This window comes from Plectrocnemia conspersa, unplaced genomic scaffold, assembly GCF_051122295.1.
Source record: "Plectrocnemia conspersa isolate PC_06_02 unplaced genomic scaffold, ASM5112229v1 ptg000009l, whole genome shotgun sequence".
Taxonomy (NCBI): Eukaryota; Metazoa; Arthropoda; class Insecta; order Trichoptera; family Polycentropodidae; genus Plectrocnemia; species Plectrocnemia conspersa.
Window position 1 is genome coordinate 5354136 of NW_028277173.1, and position 25371 is coordinate 5379506.

Genomic DNA, 25371 nt, shown 5'->3' on the forward strand with positions numbered 1-25371 from the left:
CAAATATATGCTTTATACTATTTTTGTGGATACAGATCAGTGAGTATTGACGTAGTTTTTACAATTGAAATCTATATTTATAATTTAGAAAAAAGCTAAGAAAATATTTACAATATAGATCCATTGATCTGCGTGTTGTATTAAACATCACCCCGAAAAAGATAATTAATTAATACGGTTTCGCTTAATAGATAACCTTGATACAAATCTAGAAATCTTGCGTTTGTACTTGTTACGTAGTATGTTAGTGAGTTGTCTTATCTTTTTACTATAATTCATTCTTGGCAGTGATTTTGGAAAAAATCTCTTTACAAATTTATAAATATCTTAATTTTTTTACATATGAAAAATCACATTTTAACGCGAGACAATATCGATTTGTTTCTTGAAAATAACTTTCAAGTTCAGATTTTCAGTTTTAAAAAATCACTTCGCTAACGTACAAATACAGTGTTACACGAAAACCGCTGACAGCGTTTCTCAGTTTTCTCTTCTAAACAGTCATAATAAGTTCTAATTACGCGAACAGGTGCGTTGATTTTTTATTTTCGTTCGATATTATTTATTAGCGCAAATTAGATGAGATACGTTTCGCCATCAATACGCTTTCCCGCGTGTGATATTTCATTTACGCTCCTATTTATTTGTAGAGAATTTATATTTAAGATCTATTTATTGTAGACAAAAAAAATGTGTAGTGAGAAAAAAATAAAACATTTCCAACAATGTATATAAATAGCAAAGCGTTCGGCACAGCAAAGTGTATCGTTCGTAAATTAGCTATTTGAGACTCAAATCAGGAAAGTTGTTTCATTCATTTGTGAGGTTTGATTGAAAATTAATTTGTTCGAAACCAAACAGTTTTAAAGCGGATACGTGACGTGCTTTTCAAACTGTTTTCGTTTGCGGACGTCGAGAAATTGCCGGGATATAAATAATGCATTACGAATATATCATTAGATTATATCTAAAATGTGAGATACACAAAATCATATTTATGTAATACGTACTTGACTTTTATATACTAAATTAAATTGTACCTTTACTCTTCGATATATTTTATCAATAAAAAAATATTGTAATAAAAAAAAGAATAAATTTATTATTCTGAAAAATATTTATGGTCTTATTAGTCCATTAATCATCTCAAATTTTAATTTGAATTCTGAGAGGTTTGAAGTGATTACTTGACTGGACCAGAACAGATAAATAATAATCCCCAAAAAAGTAACCTTATTTGTGAACTATACAAAACTATTAATTTAATAAAAAAAATATAATTGCTTGTTATGGAGTAACATCAGCAAAAATATTTTTATTAAATGATAAGCCATCCAAAATAATTAATAATATGCATTTTTATACTAATCATTTTATATTATCACTTGTAGGTATTTATTATATCTGATTGATTTACTCAGTTGGTACAAACTTACCCCGTTATAACGCATTGGGCTTACGCGTGTAAAGTTACGGAAAATTTAAAAACAAATAAAAATAAAATTAAATATATATCATCGGATTTATTTTTTGTGGCATATTCAAGTGTAATCTCAGTCAAGTAATATAATTAGTTACGCGTAAAAGTATAAAAATTAAAAAAAAATATTAATTCAAGAAAATATTTAAATCACTGCAATTAAAAAATATTTTTTGTCTGGATTTGTTCGCTGCAGTGCAATTTATAAAAGTTGTTTGGTAATAGCTACGTAGTTATAAAGTATTATAAATAAGATCAGTGATCGAGGTGCCGCCGGTCGTCGTCTTTTCCTCGCAGCCGCCACATTAGAATTGTCACAGCAGAGCGTCGCCTAGCTTTTACCAAATAAATCAGTTCTCTATTAAGAATATACTAAAATCGAGATAAGCGTTAATATATTGCAAAAAAAATTGTTTTATATCTCACAAGGAAAAACTAATTATTATACATTAGTACTAATTAAATTAAATTTTTGAGTAACTAATATAAATGTGTTATGAGACATTTTTAGTTGAAAAATGTTGAGCCAAGTTTTATTAATGTAAGATCATTAACAACAGCTATATATTAATAAAATAAATATATTTTTAAGTATAAAATTACGTTAGGTGTAAATTTAAGTATATTTTTCGCAAAAAAGAATTAATATATTTTTAATTTATTTTATTTATGAACATCAATAAGTTTATGTTTTATATACCAGCGCTACAGGGAAGTGTCTAATCCATCTTTTGCGAAACGCACATAAATATGGTCAGTTCCGAGTTATAAATATATGTATAAAAAATGTACTGTGATCACAAAAGTGAAATAACTGACTCAGCTACTATGAATTACGACATTATTTTAGTGTTATTAAAAATATTTTAAAGTTTGTTTTGATTAATGGAATATAAGCGTAATTTTTGTAAATTATTTATTACCCATTTAAAAATAGAATTATTCATTAAAAACAATTATATATGTTATTTTTTAATTTTATGGATGATTGTACTAAACCAGTGATTCCCATAGTAGTCTATATCGACCCCCAGGGGTCTATGATAACCTGCAAGGGGTCTACGTCAGCGAAAAAAAATTTGGGGGTCCATGAAATAAAAATGGGGGTCCACTGAAGTGGATCTCAACAACCACTGATAGTACCTATCTACTTACATTATAATCTTATAAAATACAGACATATACATTATTTATAAAAGTACATATGAAGTAAAAAAATTATTATATATGTTTATAAAATTGTGTAAGTTGTAGGATGCAGGCATTCGCTTTGTGGTCGCAATAAATTTTGAACCTGTAAAAACCTGCACATAATGATATACCACCGTGATTCTCAAAGTGGTCTATATCGACCCCTAGGTGTCGACGACGACCTGCAAGGGGTCCATGTCAGTGAAAAATAAAATTGGGGATCCATGAGATGTAAATGTGGGTGACTTTATTTTTGGCTTTCAATGAATGGAATAATCCACATACACAGATTGTAGAAATCTTTCAAAGTGAGTAGCACGATACCAGCTGTCAAAAACACATTTGAAGTTGATGAATTTGCAAAAAATCAATATCAAGCAAGCAGGGGGTCTACCCAAAACCGAAAAACATGGCAAGTGGTCTACGAGACAAAAAAGTTTAGGGACCTCTGTACTAAACTATTGAACACTTTAATTACAACTCAAAAATATTTCGTTAAAAACTGTGGAAGAAAACCCTAAATAAACTTAATTACTGTTCATATTATTCAATATTTTTATTAATTCGTAAATATTTATGTTAATATGATAAATATTTGTTTCTTGATTTTGCTTTAAAAGATATTATTAAAAACACAAAGATTATAGCTACAAGGAATTGTTTATGATTCAGTAAAAGATATGCCGGAATAGATAGAATATTGGTTTACATCGTCGCGTCGCCTAGTATTGAATTACTTAATTGAAAAAATCACTTTAAATATTTATTATTTATATTAATATAGAAGCAATGGTGAAAAACAAACCCCTTTTCCAAGAACTGCTTTATATATTGTTCAATCTACAAAATCGACCGATTTACATACATACTGCCTGCTAAGAAGGGAGGGAGGGGGGGGGTAAGGGAAAAATCATAACAAAATTAAAAATGTCTGCATATTACAATATGTTTTAAAATAATGATAGCTATTCTTATCGATATTACTATGTACTTTTAATGTAAGAAGACTGATCAAAGTATATTCAAACCAAATTTTGGTTAATAAGAGAGCAAAAAAAATTTATCACTTCTCAGAAGACAAAAATTCACGTCAAAAGCAATAGAATAGTGTTTTGCTTCCGTCGCATTGGGAACTCTCGGTCTCAGTATCCTTTAGAATAATATATTTATTGTGAAAGTACTACCTAGAAAGTGGGTGCTTTTGAAGGCAATGTTCCGCTCCTTTTATTTATTGTATAATATGTATAAAAAAAGCTTAAGGAATATACCTAAAATACATCAGTATGTAGGTACACCACAAACAACTGTAGTTTAGTTCAGATTCATTATTTGAGGTCGGTTTTTACTTTTTTTATAAATTTCTTGTTATGATTTTTTCAGAGTTAGGCCTCTCAAGAAGAACGGCCCCCTCTTCCACCCTCTCGGTAGGCCTGATTCCAGTATCTAGAACGGCTTTATATATACCCTAAATAAGTGATACTTAAATAATACAATAGAAAAAAGGTTTAATTTTACATTTAATAGGAAAAAAAAATTTACGTCATAGGATTTATATCAACTAAAGTTAAATTATCAATTGTATCAAGCATTGTTATTAAATTCTATATTTAATGTTTCAATCTATAGATTGCTTGTGATTCAAACTATGCATTAAAAACATAAAATATATTGTGAATAGAATAGACATTTGCGGTTTTATCGCAAAGTTTTCACTTTATTTCCGATGACTCACCGATTCACTAATAAAGCTTATGCGTATACACTAACCATGCCCACCAGTACGTAGGTAGACCAAACCGACGAAAGCACATAATTTTGTAATGTTCGTCTCATTATTTTTCACTCGCCTTGGTATTTATGAATGAAAGCTCGTCCGACCGACCAATTTGCCATATCTCAGTCAGGTCTATGGGTCTATGCGGCCGGTCAGGCGATTTATGCGATCCGCCAGGAATCTAGCGGCGATGCCAAAACAAACACGTCTTGTGACGCCGTTATCGCTTTCGTTAGTTTCGTTAGTGTCGTTACGATTATCGTTATGGTTATTGGGAGATAACGGCTTGTTCGGGCCAAACGGAAGACCGAGCGATTATATTCGCATATTTCACTCGCCGTTTTGTCGTAATTGGCCGTTACGCCGCTATGCAACGGCGATGATGGATGCTGGTGCTATGTTTTATAAAAATGTCTAAAATATCCAAATTCATGTGCCCAGGTGAATGATGAAAGTGATTTGAAACTTTGAAACTGCTGGCGCTTTAGTAATGGCTTTCGAAATACGTTTTACTGTGCACATATTATGAGGAAGTCAGGCGTAACGTTTCGTAAATTGTATTTGAATGCAAAAATATTATCTGTGATTGAGAGCTTTCATGAATAATAAAAAGTGTTATGGAAAATCATGATAATTCAGCTCACCCTTATTTATTTTCTTCGATCATCAACAATGAATATAAATGCCAATAGGTAGAGAAGAAAATGTATAGCTGTAGATCAAGAATTCCAATTGATACTGTTTTCGAGACAACCTAGATTAAGACTTGAAAGCTTAACGTAGTGTTATTCCAAAAGCTTCGCTAATAGTCTTCACTCTACCAAAGTAGCTCAAAAAATTGTAGATATCTAACAAGAGATATAATAGAGAATTTAGTAATACAAAATATACATAACTCATCTGCAAACAATGGTTTGGCTCACAACAATAAACATTTGATATCAGCTGATCACCCAGAATTGCACAATAACCACGCAGATTTTCTAAAACCATAAATTAGTAGCTTTTACCAAAATAACTCATTAATTTATTAGTGCATTAACTCGGAAGCAATGATAATGTTTATGTATTATAAAAGTAAAAACTCACATTTCGTCCTCGGAGTCCTTCGACGGGAATTCAAAATTTGAAGATTGTTTATTTAGATTATTCAATGTATTTTTATAATCCTAAGCACTTTATGTATATATTTTCATGTTTATAACACACCTAATTAATTTGCAATCCGATTATTTATATTCAGTCGAATCCATCAACGCACATGACTAATTAATGAAAATTACTGTCGGGTAGCAAAATTTTATTAATAAATAATATTTATTTAAACTGTTGTCATGGCATTGTCAGCCATCTTGTTTTATATTCGAATGCTAATTTTTCATTGGTCGACAACAAAAGAATACATTAACGGAAACTCGAAAGTCATCGGGCCAATTCTATTTTTATTTTTAATAATTATAATTAAATATATTTCCTTTGTTTATGTGTATTATTATACACCGTTCATACAAAGCGATATGATTTAAAAAGTAGAAAATTAAGCATATAATGTCTCATTTTAAAGCGCGCGCGTCCGTAAGTGATAGCGGCTTAGAAAAATAATATATAATAATATATAACCAAGGAATATTTAATATTAATATTATACATTAATTTCATCTGGCAAATCGGGAAAATAATAAGTTAACGATAACGATCTTTTTTAGAAATATCACATTGCACAATAATAATTTTATATTTGAGCGCCTATTATTAAAATTAAATAGCTTAGAAAATTTATTTTAACCTGATTGAATATCCTCGCCATCCTTAAATAGATTTATAATAAATTAAACTAGAATTTTAACTTTTCTCATATCATTTAATTATTTTTTTAAATCTTATGGAACGTTCCGTATTTTGTATATGTATTTTCTAGGTTAAAATGATAGCAAGTATTTTTTTTGTCAATATTCCATTATGTTTGGAAATCTGGCAAAACGTTTATTCCTGAGATTTTATATTCTAACTAAAGTTTTTCTTTTAAATGCAGAAATGCTACTAATTAAATTCTGCTGTTTTTACTTGTAAATCTAGATTCAGAAAACTTAGTTTTCACGTAAGAATGCTAATTTTAGGCAAGCAGATTTAGATGATCATTTCCTCTTTCTGCAAGAATGAATGATTTTATTCAGCAAATCTTGAAATCTTTGCAAAAACTTACTTCGGATTTACCACTTCACATCTGTGTGTAAAATCAAATCTGTAGTTTTTTGTTTTGGCATTGCATTTGAAAAGTCGCCGCTTAACATATAACATAACATTAAAAACATTACAGAATATTGAATAAGTAAGTTGAATATATTAAGGTTTAGTTTTAAATATCAGGACCAGTAATTAAATACATTTACAAAGTTTAATCTGATGAAAGACATAAATTTATACCATAAAATATTTTATACGTAATACGCGAAGTTTATATAATATCATAGATATATTCTTTGCTCGTGTTATATTAGAATTTTTATACATATTTACATAACTTATATATTTTTTGTATAAGTCATATTAAAAAAAGGTCATTGTATATAATATTTAAGTGTTTTGTATCGTTTATTTAAAACAAAAAGCTTAAGAGAAACATTACTTGAAAAATTCCCTTAAAATAAAAACTGATATATGTATATTTAATTGCATTTTAAATTATCAAAATAATAAATAAATAAATTATCGTGAAAATCTTAAGCATTACCTCAACCATAATAATAAGTTTGAACATATCTAAATGGATAGCCTGAGTGAAAGATCCAATAGCACGTTCATTATATATAATTGAATACATCACCATTAAGTAATTCCCAAATTCTTGGTATAAATAGACGTTATCCTTTTAGTTCTATATTGCCTCTTTTTGTGAGAGAAACAAAGCACCCTGTAATTAACGAGCAATTTTGATTAAATTAAATTAAACTATTATAATAAATTTGGTAAGTAGTTCAACAAGCATTACCTTAAGGTTTTTTAACCCTTTATCATAAAAAAAAATATTTTCAAGTCCATTGTTACAGCCAATTAAATTTTGTTTTTATAGAACTGTGATTTGTATGTAACAAAAAGGTATGTTAAATTTACAAGGTTTTTTGCTAATTACTTTATTGTTTAAGAAATTAGGTATAAGACTGGGTAACAAACTTTGATAGTAAAAAAATATTACGACAGTAATGTATTTTATTCACAGAAATATATTTATTGAAATACATATAAAAAATTACCTATTAGTTTTGAACATTTATTAGGCCATGTTGGATTTATATAATTCGTTTAGGTTAGGTTTAAATTAAATTAGCAAATGAACTTTCGGAACTGTTAAATAAAATTAAATATATATATTTGAGCAGCATATAATTTTATGTATATAAACACCAAAGAAAATAAAGCCTCACCGGTAATACACATTCACTTTGAAGGCTTAACTAAGTGACACTAGTAACACTGACGTGATGGCGGCATAGGGCAACACATTTACTGTCAGACCTTGTCGGGAAGACGATGACCGGTGAGGACTCGTCCGCCGGTCATTATCATTCACATACATAACAAACCCAACGATAACATTCAATTCAATAAATATTACTGAAGCAGCTCAATCTGTGTTTAATTTTCACGCGTTACCACCCGTTCAAAAATTTTAAAATTTGGTTGTAATTAATCATATAAACTATACTGAAATATTTTAGAAGTTACATAAGACTCTCTAAAAAATCAAACAATTAATATAATCATTATTTCAGTGTGAAAACATAAATGTGTTATGAGTATGTTTACATATTTTAATTTCATGACATACATATGTTCCTAACTAAGCACTTTTTTTATTTCTTAAAAAATAAAATTTGCTCAATTTAAATTTTCTCAAGAAAGTTTAATGAATAAAAAAATATCTAATAATATTAATAGAATATTTTTTGCAAATGTTCAATCATGTAAAATTTATTATTTATAGTAATTATAATGTAATATAAAATAACTTCAAAAATGGTAAACCATTTAGTAAGTACACTATCACACGTTATTCTTAAAATATTTTTTTAAAACTCTCATTTCATCTAAATTAGCAATCCTTGAATTTTTTGTTAAAAAATTTTGGCACGTTTTGTGTCGGTGTTGGTTTAATTGACATCAGAGTATCAATCAAACATTTAGTTATTTTTTCTTTTGCCCGTTCAATTTATTATTTAAATGTTTTTTTAATTAATACATAATTTGTTGGTTTTCTTACATTACTTTATTTAAAAAATCTTGTAATTATTGAATAATGTTAAATGTTTGACTTTTTCAGTGGTCCATATAATTCAGTCATTAAATAACCTGAAAATATTTTTTTAAAGAAATTATTTATTTCTTCTTTATTAAAAAGTTTAAATATTAAACTAAGCTTTGAATAGATTAAGCAATGTTTTATAATTGTTTTATTAATGTAAAATTTAGATAAATTTATATAAGATTTATTTTGCGATTATTACAAAAAAATTAGAATCGAATCTGTTTACAAAACAGGCACTTATCAAATAAATTATAATTATAAATTTGGTAATTTCTTTAATAAAACTTGCAAGCTTGGGTACTTACATAAACGAAAAATGTTATCCATGAACAAAGAACTATGTGGTCGTTAAAAAAACATACGTTAAAAGGACGACGATTTAGTTTTATAGACATAAACGGATTGATAATAAAGTTGCGAGTTACGAAGGAATTGCGAACTCCCGTATTTATACTTAGATTATAGAGAAAATTGCCAATCACAGCTGTTGTTATTTAACATTTATTGTATTTTTCACAAAATAAGACTTAAGATTTTTTTTAATTATTTAAAAAACGGGATTTAATTTTTCTGACCGGCAAATTTTGTGGCGTAAATCTGTCGAAAGCCATTATAAATTTTTATAATATGCCGATTCCCACGCTGGGCGATATCTTTTAATTTGATTAATAGTGTGGAACTTATATTATCAAAGCAAAGATATGGTTGATTAAAGTAGTTGAAAAAATCGTAAACTATTAAAAGACATCTGTTAAAAGCTTCCAAGAAAACATGCATAAAAACGCAGCGATTGTAAAACATTTATAAATATTTGTACAATTTTTTGTTTTCAACAAAAAAGGATAAAAGATGGAAAAGAAAAATAAGAATTCTAGATTGAAAATTAAAATCATATCAAATCTTGGTTGCAAACTGCACTGTACGAATAAATAAATTTAATTTTCATTATTATTTAATATTCACAAGTTGTTTAAAAATATTCTTGTCTTTAGCGAAAAAATACCCATAAAACCATTGTAACAGTATCACATTGAGAAAAATAAAATAAAGAATTTTTAAATTCTTAGACCTTTCGATTTTACGTTACATACTTTTCCTCTTTATCGCACACTCTAAAATGCTATTTTGCACTTTATGGAGGTGAGAAATCCCAGGCTAGGAACCTCTGATTTATACGGATTTTTTGTGTGAACTCTTGTCTTAAGTTAATCAAAATATTATTATTTCCAAAGTAAATATTTTATGGCAACTTTCGGTCTTAAAGATGTTAATTATGCAATTCACTAATTGTCTAAAACGTAATAATTTATAAATCTAGTTTACCTTTAATATCGATCCAACAGGTATAATTTTGTATGCATTGTTTCAGCCTAGTCCAGTCTGACCGTTACAATATTAATAAATCAATCATCGCGGCTTAGCGCGCTAACGTCGGCGGCGAAAATAATAATTAACACGTGAATATTTCACGTGGGCTAAGAGCGGGGCGAGTCCTCGACACCGGTAATTTCTTATGCTTTACGGGGTGCGGTTTACGATATTGCTGTAGGGGTAGTTCCGGTTTTCGGTGGCGCTGCGGGATCTTAAATGTTAAATGACCGAGGGGGCCCGCCGGAAATGACGAGATTCGCGCTCATCTCTTGATCTCAAAATCTATTCCCACCCCTTTAGCTCCCCACTAAATCAACTATAAATAGATTCATATCTGAAGCACCATCAAGTATTTAACCAATTACGCAAAACGACTTTCTCGCATTACTGTGTAATTTTACTTCAAAATGCTCAGCGCTAAAATATTAAATTTACAAGTGAAAGAAAAAAGTATGTACTGCATGACTTTTTTTAATCAGTTAGAATCAATGCCATTTTCGCAAAGTTTCGCGTGATGTGGGAGAGTTTACCAGCCTCAGTCACAGCAACGTTGTGACGCAGATTTACAGACTCGTTCAGTAATGCTGCTGAAAATTCGTCAAATTGTTTCTGTTTATAAATATTTATTTAAATATTATTAATAATTCTACAAAAAAAACATTTTATACAAAACATATTACTACAATAGCTTATAACCATTTTTGGGTTTACAATTTTGTTTATATAAAAAATAAAGATAAATAAAACTAAAAAACTTTTCTAATTTATGTGTAAAGAAAATGAGACAATAACAAAAAACAATGGATTAAGTGCTATTTTAAGAATTTTAATATAAAGATCTGAAACCATGAATATGTTTCTCTTTAGTCTCTAAAGCAACATATGCTTTGGAATTTTGTGCTTATATTTAAATTTTAGGTTGTTAGTGTGTTCTTTTTAACCGTGGGGACTTTTACCGTGTGTTATTTCTACCGTGAGGACTTTTTACTGTGCGAACTTCTTACCGTGTGACACTTTCACCCTGTGGTCATTTTATCGTATGAGCTATACTTATGTAATGAGAAATATTGAAACAATGAATATTTTTGCAATATAAAGATATAAAATACTGACCAATTATATCCTATATGAGATTACTAAAATTATATAAAATACTGTAAGGTATTTTAAACGTCAGAATTACAAAATTTTGATTCGCTTAAAAACAAAATTTAATATTAATGTAGATAAGTTTTATAAATTAAAAACATATTGTTGTATCGGATAATATAGGAATCCAATATACATACAAATAATATGTTTTTTAACCTTTATAAAGGACAGTTGGAAAAGAAAAAATGAAACCAATAAAATATGTGTTTGAGCTGTATTATGTGCCATTGTATTGTTATGCTTTGTATTTTATTTTTTATATAATTATAATATTTATTTATTCACTGTATTATTATAATATAAAAGTGATACAGTATATTTACATAAATGTATACATATGCTGTGTAAATCTTTAAAGTGGGTTCTCCATATAAAATAATTGTAGCTTATGAAAATACTTCTATAAATATTAAACTGTGTGTCCATAACGGTGTATATTATGTTAATAATAAATAGTTAAAGCAATAACTTTTCGAGCAATTTCTGTTGAAAAAAAGATCAGGTGCAAAATTAATAAAGATTTTCTTAGGCTCACTAAGTGCATTGATTTAATATAGAAGTAAATTGAGTTATTATATTCTAAAAATTAAATACTTTCAAATATATGTATATTTTCTCTTGAACTAGATGATACTACGATCTTTATATTACATATATAATTTTATTTAATTATTATTATTATATAAAATTATAAATGTGGTGCTTATTTTTGTTTGAAAAACACTGCTAATAAGGTTTTTTTTATGATATTTTTTTATTATTTTTTTGTGAAAGATACTTATATAAATAAATATTAGCATGAGGCAAATCATCCACAGGTCAGATTCCCCTAGAGCAGGGCTTCTTAAACTATGGGTCGCGACCCCAAATGGGGTCGCTTAGCGAAATCTTGGGGTCGCGAGATTTTAATGTAAAATATTTAAATATATGAATTTAAATTAAATGTTTTAAATCGTTTTTTCCAAGCTGCTCATTATGTTCATATAACTTTTACTCACTGCCTTATTCATCTGGAGGCCCTTGCAGCAATAAAAATAGCACCAGAACTGAACAATGTGCTTCAGGATGCTATAAAGATTTTAAATTTTATTAAGAGCCATGCCCTTAACGGCCACTTATTTTCAAATATCTGTAAGAATATGGATTCCCACTATACAAATTTATTTTTACATGCAAAAGTAAGATGGATATCAAAAGGTCAAAGCTTAAGAAGATTGTTGTTATTAAAGGACGAAACCGAAATATTTTTAACCGAACAAAAATGTGATCTTGCTCTTTTTTCAAAATGACCTACGGTATCCAAGCTGCGTTATCTGTCAGATATTTTTGAGAAATTAAACGATCTCAACTTGTCTCTTCAAGGAAACAATTACGACATATTTATTTCGAATGATAAAATTCAAAATTTTATTAAAAATATCAATAATTGGAAAAGAAGTAGAAAAGGATTCGTTCAAATTGTTTTCCAGTATCGACAATTTTATAATCGAGAAAAATCACTGTAAAACTTTTATCGCAAAAATTAATATATGTCACTTGAAAGCGCTAGAAACACAGTTTCGTGAATATTTTATATAAAATATTGACTTTAAAAAGTCATCAAGTCATCTTGGATTCCAAAACTACTTTTGATTGGTTTGAGTGAGATTGATCACCTGCCATATAAAGCTCAAGAGGAATTTGCTTAGCTTTTGAGTGACTCAAACTTAAAACTGGATTTTCCAAAAAAGCCCTTGATTGAATTCTGGATCGGAACTAGAACTGAATTTCCCACAATCTCTGATATGGCATTAAGTGTTCTTCTACCTTTCAACACCACATATTAATGTGAAATTACTTTTTCAGTTGTAACACATATTAAATCCCAACATCGTTCATCGCTAAAAAATGTGGAAGAGATTTTACGTCCAGCAGAAAAAGTAAAGCATATAATTTTTGTAACTATAATAAATATATTTTCACAATTTTTTGTGCAATTTTTAATTTTATATTTTTGTATGTTTCTAATAAAATTCTAAGAGTATATTTTTTCATATTTATGTATGTTGTTACCTAATCAAAAAATCAACACATAATATTTATATATCTTTATTTTATATTTATCTGGGATCGCAAAGAAACTCACAATCATAAATGGGGTCGTGAATGAAACAAGTTTAAGAAGCCCTGCCCTAGAGCCTTGTTTCCTTCTCTCCCATCCTAAATACACGCATTAAAATATATACTTGAAAATAAAAATTCACTACGCCATCTTACCACACCAATAAACAAACAAAGTATAGCAGAAGATTTATTTTATCTATATATAATATATCTTAGTGTTTCTATATGTATATACATATAAACATACCGTAATCGTAAGTCTAAGAAAGCTATTATTATTCAGCCCGCTTTTCCGAAGATGTAGTGATACGCAGGTGAGTACAGGTGTTGCAAAGCCCAACGCCTATAACCCTCAAAGTGTGCGCCGTAAACTTTTCCGATGCTGGACCGATATTATCACGACAGCGATAGCGAAAACTTTATTTAGTCTTTGTAATCGATATAAAGAGAAGCGTTTCTAAAATATTTATTGACATTTTTTAATTTAAAAAAAATAATTGTAATATAACCGAGAAAAATATTTAGAGAGAAAAATAAAAAATAAAAAATATTTTTTTTTGTTTATTGGTGTTTCATAAATAAGTTTAAACATGATTAAAATAAGGTTTTTATTCGACATAAATATTTAAATTTAGTTCCTAAGCATTAGCACTGGGCAAAATATCAAAGACTAAAAAATACGTTAGACTCCTTGCTTTTTTAAATGCTATATAAGCTAGATTTTTACCGTACTACATCACTTTCATCTGTAGTACTTAGAATATCGTTTTTCTTTCATATTAAAATGTATGAGAGGTCAGCCAAACTTGCCCCAAGCAAAGCTTCACTGAATCGACCGAGACGATCCTAAAGGCAGCTACTTTTATTTCGATCAGACGATCTGGTATCTATCTATCTAATAATACAAAACTGTTGTGTATTCAACCGTTGAAATCTAAAAACATGGTAGGAGCAAATCTTGACGTTTGATTGAACTTGACGTGTATTTTTTCTATTGGCTCTTCATGGCGCTTTTATTAAGACGTCTGAATCAGACGCGTAAAGTAAGATACATTCCTTTTCGTTCGCTAGCATTTTAAATGACGAAAGTAAGTGAGAGATAAGGGCGTGCGTAACATGCGTTTTGCACGCCCACTCCTTCTCATTCACTCTCGTCACTTAATATGCGAGCGAGCGAAAGGTAATGTATCTCACCGTATGCGCCTGGTCCAGTCCTCTTAATCAAAGCGCCATGAAGACCCAAGTGCAATGGAACGTCAAAGTTTTCTCCTACTATTTTTTTTATATTATAAGGGTATATACAACAATTTTGTACGTGCATGGACTGAACCTTTATTTCGATATCATTAAGAACTGCAACTACATTTGATTAAATGCAATTAATTTTAAATTTAGCAGTTTTAACACACGCTTTGCTGCTACAATTTTTATGTTAAAAACGCTTGTCAAAAGTAAAGGCATTAGCCGACAAAAATTTTTTTTTAGCAATTTTTCTAATGGTGCTTCAGTGATTTATTTTTTATCTTGATCATTCTGTTGCAGACTTTGTATTTCTACATATTTAATTAGATTGTATGAAGATGGGTTGTTAAACGGAAAATGACATATTATGTAATTTTCTCATTCTCATTCGCTATCAAAATATCCTTACAATTTCAATGGAAACGCTCTGTTCAGGAAAAAATCATATTATGAGAAAATCACACATGTCATTTTCTCAATCACATTTACTTACAGTTTCAGTGGAAACGTTCTGTTTAGAAAAAAAAATACTTAAGATCTTATTATTACTAATAAAAGCAATTGTAGATTCTCTCTGTACGTAAACGAGCATCGCAATTTTTTTTATTGATCTGTCCATCATGGCTTGAAAGGTTTTTATAATGCGTTGTGATGACCAAAATACATGCAATAATTATACAATTTACCATTAAATTTTTTTTTAATAAATATAAACTGTTATTTTTTAAGTGTGGTGCACACTTACGTAAAAACGTGTGCACCACACTTAAAATATATTTTTTAATAGTGCCTCATAGCCATAAACATCCTTGTGTAAACCAAATGCTCTTTCTCAATCGGAAAGCTTGGAAAATAATTTGATGTATATGAAGATATTTGGTTATTATCTGTTTTTATCATCCAGCTTCTTAAAACACTGTCATTTCTCATTCATATATATACAATAATATCAGTCACAAGGAGCTGGTCCAGTTCATGGTATTTAATTTCGATTTTTATATTTATTATAAACTATGCATTATTTTTTTTCACCATGGTGACGCATTGGGGCTATGTAACCTGTAATCACAATCCAACACTATAAATAGACATTGTTGATTTATAAAGAAACAGTTTATTGTTTTTTTATATCCTGCATTTGATAACAAATATTTTCTAAGCTTTTCATACTCATGCGCAATCACAGTTTGAGAAACCCTGACGAGCTTTCAGTCGAGTGCAAAGGCGTCGCGGCGCCAGTTTGCTCGCGGCCGTCGTCGGGTAACGGCATCGCTTTTAACGCGTTCTGTTTTTCGTCTCGTTTCGCGTTCGCGTCGTTACGATTCGAATAATTTAAAGTGTATGTAATAAAAAACGTCGGTTTTTATATAATAAAATATAAACTCGTGTTTTGGGTTATTGGCACCCTGCGATTGTGATTTTTAAATTAAAAATTTATTGAAGAGAAAAATCGCGACACCTGAAGCGAATTAATCAAGATTGTTAATAATAATGAAAAATATATATCAGGGTTATTTTATTTACTTAAAGACAATGCTTTGATTCGATCTGATCGTATTTAAAATAGTAATGATTGTATATTAATTGTCAGAAAAATATCATTATCTTATTTGTGCAGACATTAGGTTTACGTATTTGTATTAATTTATGTATCTAAAATACATATAATTTGATTTTAATATGTATTTTACATTAAACATAATATCGATAGTCTAACAGTTTTTATATTATATATATATATATATACATAATTTATAGTATTTAACTATTCTTATTAGTAAAAGTGATTTGTATTTAAAGAAAATATACAATGTTAATGCATATTTTTTTTAGATACATTTTTTTTCTTATAAAAAGTAGCTGTATTAGTATTTTATTCTATATAATTTGAGTGTTTTTCAAATAATTTTCATTGCTGAATAAATTTCTTTGTTTTTTTATATTCTCACATATTTAATAAAAATTCATTTGTTAATGGCCTAATATCAGTTCATATATTATTTGAATAATAATATATTATTTAAAAAATAATAAACGTATATATTATTTTATTAATAATATATAAGTTAATGGCTTGTATTTAAGACGTGCTGCTTACATTTTTAATGTCAAATTAAAAGGATTTTAATATAGCTTTAAGTTTAAGTATAAACTTTAAATAACATCTGTTTATTTTGCATATATACACCTCCATAAATTTTTAGCACCATTAAAATTCCAACATTGATTTTAATTACACCGTAATTGAAATGAATAACTCAGGAAATTCTACAATATTACTATATCACATGCTTTCAACTTATTTAGTATACTATTATATGTATTATAGATTGTTTTGTAGATATATTAAATTATTAAAATATTAGTATATAAAAATACGATAAATAGAACAGAAGTCTAAAAAAATATTATTCAATTAATTATATACTACGCTATAAAATAAATTAGCTTTAGAATTTAAATAATATTACTTTTAGTATGAAAGAATATTGCCATAAAAATGTTTGTTTTGTGTTGAGATATTACAATAACAAGAAACGTTTTTGTAGAACATTTTTCTTATAAAATAGAGGCTCTATGCTTACATAGTACGTATTACGATCGAATGAAAACATTGGCTCGTCGATATGTATTTTTCGTCACAATAGAACCGTGCGTGATTTATTGTGTAGGTGATTGAGAGAAAATTTCGACATAACGTGTTTTTGGCATATATTTTCGCCTCAGGTGCTTGATTTACGAGCTGTGGAGGCTTCCGCGATTTTCATTCTCAGCCCAAATAGACTAAGCGATTTTCGGCGAAAGCGGCAAAGTCGACGAAGCTTTTCAGGTAAATTTTTATAATTTTCACATGTCCCGTGTAAAAAACGCACCCTTGTGTTGTATAAAAAAAATGTAGAAACACCTTAAAAATAAATAAATAATGAGTGATAGCATTAGCGACGTGCGGCTAAAGCTCGAGACGCGAGCTTTTAAAAAAGCTTTAACGCCCAACGGAACAAATTGCATTGAAATATGGTGACTTGTGATTAAGCGCGAAATAAGTGGCGCAACCACGCGCGAACGCTTTTATAATATACTATGTTTTAATTTATTGTATTCAAATTAGGAGAGAAGAGCATAGAAAAATGAGATATCTAGTAATTTAAGATCTGTAGTTATTATGTGAAATCTATTGTTGTTTAATATATTTATCTACAATACATATACACATAAAGGCAAGACTGTAACGTCTCAGACTAATTTTTCTGAAGTTGCGGGTTCGAGCCCCAGCAGCAACACTCGAATTTTTATTTATAAAAAAATGCGGTATTTATAATCAGTCTGATGGTTAATACTTACTTATAGGTATTCATTACATCTGATTGACTTGCTCAGTTGGTACAGATTTATCCCGTTGTAACGCATTATGTTTACAATGGAAGCTTTAATAAAAAAAAAATATATATCTATATATTCAAATCGTAAATTCATCATTATCTATACATAATATATAATGTTTTCTACATTAGATATTAATATATAATGATCCCATACCATTGACGTATTTTTTAATATGTATATCCATAGAAACGCTTGGTTGTCATGTCAGATAAGTTATGGTCATTGCCTTTCATGCATAATGCATTAGTTAATTACAATCGGTAATTTTAATCCCATGAAAATTGTACACTTAACTATAATGTACAAATATATGTATAATTTTAATCAACTATATTTATCTATATGATCTAATGACTCAAATGTATTTTTAATTAAAAATGTTGATCCTTTATTTATTTGATTTTTTTAAATGGTTTAAAAAAGTTCAAAGGCATAAGAATGGTACACGAGAAAGTACTTTTTAAATGACTTGATAATGAATTTTCCAGAATTTTATTTCGTACCTTACTCACAGATTTGTATATAACAGTGAATATATTTAGTACCTTATCATTTGACATAAAATCACTTAATTAATATACATATTTTTATTCATAAAGTCTGAACGGCTATTTCATTTTTAAAATAGTTGTCCATGACTTTTTCAGGTTATGAATACTATAAATATATTTTATACAGTAGAATATCAAATAAATTTATTTTTAAGAAATAATGTAAATTAATTTGATTCGTCCCAAAACCAAAAAATATTCATTTAAAAATAATTAATACCACTTAATTAAAACATACATGTTTTATATTTTTTTTTATTTAAATTCATAAATAAATAATTTAATTTAATAATCATTTATATTGCAATCACTAATAGTTCAATGATTTTTTTTTTGTGGAACTTGATCTAGCAGCTAATCAGTTGACAATTTCTTTTGCCTTTTTTTGAGGATTTAGTGAAAATCTGACATTATCTTGTTATTAAATAGATTTACATCTCGCTCCAAATTTTACAGATATCTCATTTAAAGTTTCTTAGCTTATTTTTGCTTCTCTTCAGACAAGATTTTCTCTGTAGTCTTGTGCTATTACTATTTCGGTGGACATGCTCCATCACCAACTCTCGAATAGTATTCTCATTTGTCTTCAGTCTCATGTTCTTCCCCAAAGACACACTTTTATCAAAAATTGGCGGTTCCCGTTTATGAGCAAGCCAATCAATGCAACCTGGCCACATTTTTCTTAGAGCAAAATTAGGGATTTCTTAATACTATATAAACCCAATGCTTTATTATAGATTTTGAGGCAGTCCACAATGTAGAAATGATTAGTGTCTATATTAGAAATAGTGATTAGGTGTAAAAGTTTTTGAAGTTCGTAATAAACTGTTGTATCATGAGATGAAGTAGTGTCATAGTGATAGGATAAATAATGTACTATATTAATTTAGTAAGTCATTCTCTAGGTCTAAGAAATAAGTAAGAATATTATTTATAGAAAAAAAAAATTAAGTGGAAAATTCTTTTCCAAAATGTATATCATAACCTCTTCGGAGTATCTTCAAAAGGCCTCTCTGCTCTTCACGTTATTTATTAATAATGTAAATATGACAGTTGTATGCTTATTTTCACGGCTGTTCTTAATACGCTGGTATTACACATTGACATATTTACAGTCAGCTACGAGGAGCTGCCTTGATTTTTGTTGGCAGTTATTTGATTTTATTATTTTATTAAAATTTTCACATTTTTACAATATATGATATTATTTTTTTGTGTAGTGTGTATTGCGATACTACAATGTATTGTTTTTTTTTTTTTTAATATTGTGATATCTGATGATTTTTGTGTGTTTTAAATAAATCAATAAATAATAGTTTATTCTTAATAAAATATTTGTCACTGATTTACAGACTTTGATTTCAGTCTGGTGCCCTAACTGCTTACTTAGTAGCTGTTGATTGTGTTCTCTGTTGCAACTCTGTCACGTTACAACCAAAGTTAAACAATAGATAAATATACATATATTCTGTGGGCTATTGTTAAAACGAAATTGTTCACTTAAATTTTTTTGATCCATATTTATAATTAACTTATAAACATAGTCGCCATAAATACCACTTATATTCTTAAAGAATATATGTTATTTGTACTTTATGATTAATAATAAGTACACGATGCTTTAAATTATAAAAACTATTAAAACAACATTATAGAATATTTTTTGCTCATTTTTTTCAGGACGCTAAATGCGTAAATAGTTTGTACTATTTTTTTTATATTTTCTCGAATAATATAAGCTTTAAGAATGTTTTAAATAATGTATAGTATTACGTATAAGTAGTGATTCTTAGTTATTTTTTTAAGTTCGTATTACTTGTGTGCTTTTATTAGCCGAAATATCGAACAGTAAGTTCTAATCGCGACGAATCCCGAGATTTAAATATTGATTATATTCACGAACATCTAAAATAAACATATGTATCTGTGTATATATATATATTTTAAGTAATAACAACAATCAATTTTCCTAAAGAAATTTATCTGGATTAAAATTATAGAAAGACATTTTAGTTTTATATGTTTTCCTTTTTTTATTTTTTATCTTACCTTGAAAATCTATTATGTATTAATTCCCAACATCAAGACCAATATTTTTTGTAATTCAACTTCTTCTGTGATGTCTGATATCAGACGATTACGCATTAGTTAACTATAATTTAAGTTATTATTTAAAGTGTTTTTCTTTTATATATTTATATATAAAATAAAAACACTTTTCATGCATTTTATTTATTAAAGCTATGTTTTTCCGAATATTATTTACACAGCTTTAATATGAGAAATTGATGTCGTATGACAGCAATTTTTTACGTAAAGAAGGTAATTTAATTCTTGTAGATAAGCCGTGTGCAATAATATTTTCTTCACTCCATTCTTTAGAAATATAAGTATGTTTCTCAAATTCTACATTTAATAATTCCAAATTAGTACAAACTAGACATCCGACACTTTTAACATTATTTTTGACAACTAATATTGAATAAATTTAAAAAAAAATCTTCTTGTTTTCTGAAAACTTATTTTCATTGACTCTATTAGTAAATTTTAGGGAATCAATATTTAAATTTATTTATTTCGATGCTATTATAATATTTTTATTTTTAGAAGATATGATAGGTATGTCAGATTTGACTGTAACAGTGGTAATTACATCATCACTAGTTTCTTTTCCCTTCGGATCAATATTACTACAAAAGAAACTCGTGATATTGTTCTCCTGACGTTTATTTATTATTAAGCTTTAAAATTAATTTTAAAGTTTAAGTTTACGTATATATTATATATGTATATAAATTTATTAAAAAATAAATTTTTCTTAAATATAATAATATTTTACATTCAATTTTTGACAACCAGAGGCATTATTTGGTGTAAGGGGAGGGCAGGTAGGGTTCTTATTAACAATTAAATGTTGCTTTGCACAATCTAATTTAATTTCATTTTATTTATATAATACGAAATTTATCCGTAAGATGTATACAATCTAGGAAAATTTATTCTGTGATAATCATACAAAATTATAATTGTATAATAATCACTAATTCTGATCTCCCAGATACGTTAAAAATATATAAAACACATTAGGATTCATATGGAATATGTTATTATTTATAGAATTATATTAATAATAACCACAAGGTTTTAGCTACTTTCATGTACGGATCGTATAAGTTTACGTTCGTCGTAGTCGTGTTCTTTGATCTTCCACTGCGCTTTCGATTGCTTTTATTTCTGCGTTAGAAATACACACACTATTCATAAATATTTTTCACATACCCCTGTTACTCATACACGAGCGCATACGCCTAACACAGCTTCGTACATTATATATTTACCTTTATTTTTTCACAAAAGGAAAATAAAAACCGAACCCAGATGTTTATGTTATTTCATTCACGTGCATAGAATTGTATTTATTATTATATATTCGAACGGTTTCCGCGAAATCTCTTTATAAATACCTGCGCACATTTTCTGGGCTCTTTTTTTCTCATTCTGGGCACCCAAGAGACCCTACCTTCCCACAATAGCACACAAAGTAGTGGAGTAATAAAGTTACTCAGCTAGCAAATTGATGGGGGGTGTGAGAAAGAGTGGCATAAAATATATTTTATTATAATACGCCTAATTTGCTCGTAACGAAGTAAAGTTATATATAAATAAATGGTTCTGGATCGGAAAACTTGTATCTTTAATAATAATGAAGTATTAGTTAGACAAAATTATTGCATTAGGATTGAGTTAACGTATTAGGCTCAAATATATTTTTTTAAATAAAAATAATTAATAATCAAATATGATATAATTCTAAAATATATTTTAATATTTGTGTGCTTAATGATATGGTATATGTAAGGACGAATTAGGAATGTTTTAAAATATTTTAATTTATTTATGAAATTATATTTTTACCAGAAAAAGAACCAGAAAATATATGTCAAAAAAATTTGAAAAAAAAATAGTAAAGATAATCAAATCTGAAAAAGAAGAACCTTATATAATATTAACCAAATCATAAATTTGGCTTTATAAATATACACTCTACAATAGTGCATAGGTTGGCAGAAGATGTCAATAAATAATTTTGATATAAGATATATTTCTCAGCCAAAAAATATATATATTAATTACTAACTAAGAGTCCTAATTCACTCAGTCTAAAAAAAAGTTAAATTAATTTTATTATTAATGAACTAATATTTTTTATTTATATTTTTATTATTATTATATACAATATTTTTATTATTATTATATACATATCTGTTAAACAACTTCAATGAAATAAAATGTCGATTATTTCTGTCAGTACTTCGTTCAATAGATTCGTTTACACCTGAGCGCCGTTGACATATCAAATATTTTTTTTCAGTCATGTTTATATTATACAGAGTCTCTTGTATTATTCGAGGGTTTTTTTTTCTTTATATATAGTGAAAATAAAACGCGTACGTGTGCGCTCGACAGTATTTATACATGTATGAAATCATATCCGAACATTCATCGGCAATTTCCGTTCAGGGAACATTTCCCTTTCCTGAAAAGTGTCCCCTATTCCGACGTCTATCCAATCTGTGTGTTTTATTAAAACGAACGTTTAGATGTTTCTTCACTGTCAAATTATATACATAGATAGAAATATATTCGGATCATAAATACTGTATTTAATCATTGCTAGTATTTATTGCAATTTGGTTTTTAATTAATATAAAATACGTATTTTTTTATATATAATTTTGTACACAAATACACATTATTGATGTTGCGCTTAGTAAAATAATAGTTATTCAAATGACAATCTTGAACTAGTTTCTATCTCTGATATTCTTAATGGCAAGTGTTAAAGATGTATATATACAAGTATAGGTTGCTGCTATAAAAATAGTTCATGCGATTACACAGATTACTCAAAATATCGTTGCAATAAATTTTGGGACATGCTCTCTTTAGTTATACTAAGAACGAAGATCAATAATGTAGCAAATTCACATCTAGCCAAAAAGCTTAAATACATCAACATTTTTTACTTGAATCCAAATTAGAAATGTATGTACTTCAGTGTGAGAATATAATATAAAAATACTAGCATAATTAGTGATTATAACCTGAAAGACATAGGCTTGAATCCCATATGGACTTTAGTATTGTTTAATTTCTAACGTATCAGTAAGATTAAAATTATTGATTATTATATAAGTTTAAATCGAATCGATCATTACAGCTTAGGTTTTCCTAGATTTTTTAATCTCACGGATAAATATTGTGATGAATATTAAATTTAAAATCAAGCTATTTTATTAATTATAAACATATTTTATAATTAATAAAATATATGTCTCTGATTCACAGATTTTTTTGTTACAATGGAAGGTTTATATTTTTTATTGTAAGCAGTATTTTTAATTTATAATTTATAAAGTACTTTGTCATCTTAGTCTAGTGTCTCACTATTAACTTTAAAAAAATAGTTTGGTTTATAGCAGAAGATTTTAAATATACATAAAATCTCGTACTTTCAATTATATATAAAATGTTTCTTCCCGTTGTAAAAAAAATATATATTTTACAATCCCTAATTTTAACACGTATTTTTAATACAATTTAGTGCCAAAATTGTCTTATTTACAGAAAAAAACGGTAATAATAATACAATTTAAAAAGTAGTATTAATAAAAAAATCACTAATTCAAAAAATACCGATTGTGTATCATTATACTTTTGTTATACATATGAATTTGTTTCTTAGTCAGTATATTATTATCGGCATAACATCTACGTTGCTAAAGGGCAATGTCAACAAGCCTTAAAGAGTTGCGATCGTGTCCCTTATTCTTCGTCTATCGCGGCCAGGAAGTCAGCGCTTGAGAACGCTCCTCTTGTACGAACCATCCAGTTCCTCAACAAGCATGCCAAATTTTTCGGGGATAGCTATGAGTAGCTTGCACCATATTATTTTTTTAATTTAATGAAGTATTGTTTATATAATACTGTATAATAACCGTCACGATGCATTGGGAGTACCTCTCAAGCCATGGTGATCAGACCAATAATGCATAAAATAAAATAAATAAATTAATCAAATACTTAAAACATATTAGTTCACAAAAAATAACTATTGATTGAGCTCTCAATCATTTAATTAAAAGCGCCAGTCTTCATTTCATGTATTCTCGAAAATATAACGTCATTTTTTAAAGGTATATTTATTATATTTTTTATCAGTTAGTATTTAAAAATCAGTTTTTTTAGCATTAAATTGTTTGAATTGTCTTTATTTGTAAATATATATCCTATATATGCCTAAAAATTCTAGTGATTTATCTAAATTCCAAACCTTTATTTTAAAGTGATTGTAGATAAGTATTTGTTTATCAAAAATAGAGCATTATAACTTATTCAATTTCACAAAAGCGGCAAAATAATTAAAAATAAAAATGTATTAATGAAACGTAGCATTAAACATTCGATAAAAATATGATAAAAACCAAAATAAAGCGTGATAAATCGGACCAGCTACTTATAGTTGACATTGAACAGGCGTATTAAGAAACTAAATGACTACTGCCACAGGTGAATTAACAACTGGCATAAAAATATATCTTGAACGCGTTGTTCGAAGACGTTTCGGTGTCCAAAGTTAAAACCTTTTGGGAATAGAAATAATATCAGTTTTTATGTTTAAAAGTGTTATTTTCGTACAATGCAGTAAATTATAACATAAAGCTCCTAATAAAAAACGAAGAATAATAATTAAACTGTATAATGAGGCATCTTAAAAATAATTTTTATGGGACAATATTTAGTGATAAAAGTACACAAA

At 27.8% G+C, this 25371-nt stretch overlaps 1 protein-coding gene across 8 annotated transcripts in view; it reads left to right on the forward strand.

Annotated features, from left to right (window-relative positions):
• LOC148231685 (uncharacterized) overlaps positions 1–25371 on the forward strand; it is a 534843-nt gene that overhangs the window by 77691 nt on the left and 431781 nt on the right. For 2 of the 8 annotated variants that reach the window (XM_088193440.1, XM_088193446.1), the window contains exons 1-2: positions 15867–15955; positions 17289–17446. The exons of 2 other annotated variants lie outside the window; for them this stretch is intronic. The gene's annotated coding sequence lies outside the window, so the exon portion shown is untranslated. Of the gene's footprint in view, positions 1–15866; positions 15972–16007; positions 16127–17288; positions 17447–25371 lie in introns of those variants that run through there. 4 more of the 8 variants (XM_088193442.1, XM_088193441.1, XM_088193444.1 and 1 more) reach the window with 4 other exon arrangements.